Source organism: Lissotriton helveticus, chromosome 7, assembly GCF_964261635.1.
Source record: "Lissotriton helveticus chromosome 7, aLisHel1.1, whole genome shotgun sequence".
Classification (NCBI taxonomy): domain Eukaryota; kingdom Metazoa; phylum Chordata; class Amphibia; order Caudata; family Salamandridae; genus Lissotriton; species Lissotriton helveticus.
Window position 1 is genome coordinate 1,034,641,673 of NC_136068.1, and position 3,896 is coordinate 1,034,645,568.

The window sequence follows — 3,896 nt, forward strand, 5'->3', positions numbered from 1 at the left end:
CTTTTTCTGCTTTTTGTGATAAGATGCAAAAAGGGTTTTTTCAATAGAGAGTTTAATAGAGAGCCACATGCTCTTTATTTAGATAACGAGTAGTTAAATGTAAAGCAAGGCAATAGGGATCTACTAAGTTATATTAACACATGTAATTGTTTGATAGTTGAGACTGGTTAGCCAAAAACGAAAAAGGCATCCTTATTCTATCAAGGACCACAAAGTAAATTGAAGAATTGTGTGGTGCAAGTGGCCAGTCCTACTATATGTGATGAGCTCATAGGTAGTAGTGCACTTGGATAATCATGTATCTAAACATTGTTCATGAAACACCATGGATGTAGTAGTCCAGCATAAGGTAGAAGAGATCAGAATTATGGAGACTTCAAAGCCAAAGCAGCTAGGTAGTGTAAGGGGTAAGAAGAAAAAAGACAATGTGTAAATAGTTTGTGTTTGTATTGTCGAATGTCAGGTCATTTTGTAAATATTGTAGGAGTCCTTTCAAGATTTTGAAGAGTCAGGTGTCGGTGATGTTGCTTTTTGAAAGGCCACAGCCGGCAGAAAACGGGATTCCTTGACAATGAAAGGAGCTACCTTTTTGAAAAAATAAAGTTAGTTGCCAGGTGAGTTGTGAATACAATGCAGAGAGCTGTTGTGCATATGATAATTACCATTAGGATGATTTTGGCAGACGGCCAAGAAAAGGTGCTTTCTAGACTTTTCGATTCTGCACTTTCTAAGAATTACATAGATATTAAGTTTGCTCAATCATCTGAGATTCCCTAATCAAGAAAAAGATCGCTGAGGATGGTAAGGCAGTGGATGATTCCAATTTATCCTCGGGTTTGGTGATGTTTACACATATGAATTCTTTAGTTTGTTTTGGAAAGCGCATGAGAAAATTGGTTTTGATTTGATTGATGCTCCTCAGTTTATAGTATTTTTGGGAAAGTCCTGATTGACAGAACATAATCCTTGTATTTTGGATGCCTGGATAGTTCACTTGAATTCTGACTGTTGTCAGAACAATTGTATAATTTTATGTCCTTCAAGAGTCCTCGCCCTTCTAATATGCTAGCAGGAGTGTGTATTTTTGCCAGCTACTGGGTGCCCCATTTCTTTAACCCGGTATTATGAAGAATGTATTGATGTTTTCATATGAAAAAGGCATATGTGTTAACCCACCCAGACGTTATGACTACAAGAACAATTTGTAACCAGGTACACAAATTCCTTGTAGTTGAGTACATGCCTGTCCTAAATCACAGGCAGAATGTTTTAGACAACATGTAAAAGAAAATGTGGCAATTGGGTTCCTTAATCCCTCACACTCCCCTGCTTCTTCCCCATTATTTTATTCCAAAGAAAGAAGCCAAGTTGAGATCACATATAGACAACAGAGCCTTCAAAAGAATGCAGTGAATGAATGATTGTTATAATTTGCCATTAAAATGTGTTGTACTATATCAGATTAGAAAAGCTAACATGTTTATGAAGTGAGGGCCACATGTACTAAACACTGACTGCAAAATTCTAGTCGCAATTAGTGACCAGTATTTTTTAAACCACTGTGGTATTTTGCACTATGTTATGTTATGTTATTATGACTTTTATATCGCACGGCTGCCCCAGCCAAGGGGCGTCGGCACTTTGTCTGGCAGAAGGAACACAACAGAAGAAAAAGGGCAAAGAAAGGAATAAGTAAACAGTGAGGCAAACATTAGAGTCCAGGAGGGAAAAGGTAAGTTTTAATGGCCTTCCTAAATGCAAGTAGCTCGTCCAAAGCACGAATATGAGCTGGGAGAGAGTTCCAATGCTTTGCCGCTAAAACGCGGAAGGAACGCCCTCCCGCCCTGCAGCGTTTAAACCGTGGGACAATGGCCAGATTTTGACCCAATGATCTCAAGTACCGAGAGGGGACATAGGGAGTAAGAAGATGCTCGAGGATCTGGGGAGAGGACAGTTTTAGAATCTTAAAAGAAAGACATAATGTCTTAAATTCAATTTTTGTATCATGGGCAGCCAATGAAGGTTCCGAATGGTTGCCCTAGCTGAACAGAACCTAGATAAGCCTACCAGGGCTCTGGCTGCGGCGTTCTGTATACGTTGCATCCGGATGATTTCCGCCTGATTGGCCCCCAGCAGGAGGGAACTAGCATAATCAAGCCGTGACAAAATAGTGGCCTGAATTATCAACTGCCTGGTGGGGGCATCGAAGAATTTTAAAATTGGCCTAAGTCCACGCAAAATCCCAAAGCATGTGGCGGCCACTTTTTTAGTATGTCCGGAAAAACTGAGGGCGGGGTCTAGCCAAACACCCAAGTTTTTAACCTCAGATACCGGGATGGGAGTAGGACCTAACTCTGAAGGCCACCACTTATCGCCCCAGAGGATACAATGCTTACCAACGATAAGGACCTCCATCTTCTTGGCATTGAGCTGTAAACAATTAGCAGTCATCCAGCCAGCCACTGCTGTATGACCATCACGAAACCTGGAGACCTCAAGGTCGGAGTCCCCACTGAGTGCAACCGCCAGCTGCGTATCGTCAGCGTAGGAGACCATAGTCAGGTCCCAACGTTTGGCGACGGCAGCCAGCAGCTGCACATAAAGATTGAACAATGTGGGGCTAAGTGCCGAACTCTGAGGTACTCCCTGCTCGATGGAATGGGATTTGGACTCAAAGGGCGGTGTAGCAACCCTAAATGAGCGACCTGTTAAAAATGACCGAAACCATTCCAGTGCTATGTTCTAATAGGTCGGTTTACAGAATACCGAATTTGAGTTGGTCACAACTTGACATTCCTCAGGAATATTAAGGAGGTAGGTCACAAATCGCAGCCAACTACGATTCACTGCCATCACAGAAATCGTGGGCTGCTGGGATCAGCAGACCACCATGTCTGTAATTGCTTTTTAATAAAGCAAAGTTTTTTGTTTAGATGCAGATCCACGCTCCCTTGTGAATGGGTACCACCTCCTTTGAGGTTTTGAGAAAATATCAATGCTTTGCAACTGGATTTCAGTCACAAAACAGTGATACAAAGCAGGGATCAGTGCAAAAATACCGTAAGATTTGCAATATATGGTGGCACCGCCAACAGACATATTGTGTATACAATTGACAACAGATTGCGGGCGGTATACCGCTGTCGTCGTTGATTATGCCCGGATGGTTGAACTGTGTTGTTTCCTGTAAGTTACATTACGTTATAAAACCAATACATTCAGCTATTAAAAAAACATGAATGGAAAACCTCATTATTTACTATGTTTTGGCTGTTCGAATACTAACTCATTCCTTTTGGACTGTGCAATGTTCCTGCAGCATTCTATTATTAAGGTACTCAGAGGGTTTTTGGATGTGCTCTGTATTATCTATTCATGTGACATTTTTAACCTCTCTGATACCCCAGTAGATCACATTATCGTGTCAATGTACTATTGCAATGACTAAGAGAGCACCACTTTTTTACTAACATGGATAAGGAAAATGCTACTTACAAGTATGCATCTGTTCCTGGCATGTAGAGCAGTAGATATGCATACTTTTGCATAGATTGCCATCTGGTGTTGGACTCGGATGTTTGCACTTTGTTGTTGTAAAAGTCTTTGTGGTCACGAGATAGGTGACTCCTCCTTTGGTTGGTAGTGCGCATGGGCATCGACTCCATCTCCAGTTTGTTTTCGCCATGAAGGGTGATGATGGAGTTAGGTAGAACTAGAAAAGATGTCCATGTGTAATGTATCTAAGTAAGATAGTACGGCAACACATATAGGTATCTGGGGAGGTGGGTGGGCGTATGCGGATCTACAGCTCTACATGCCAAGAACAGATGCATACTGGTAAGTAGCATTTTCCTTTCGAGGCATATGAGCTGTAGATTGCATACTTTTGTATCGAC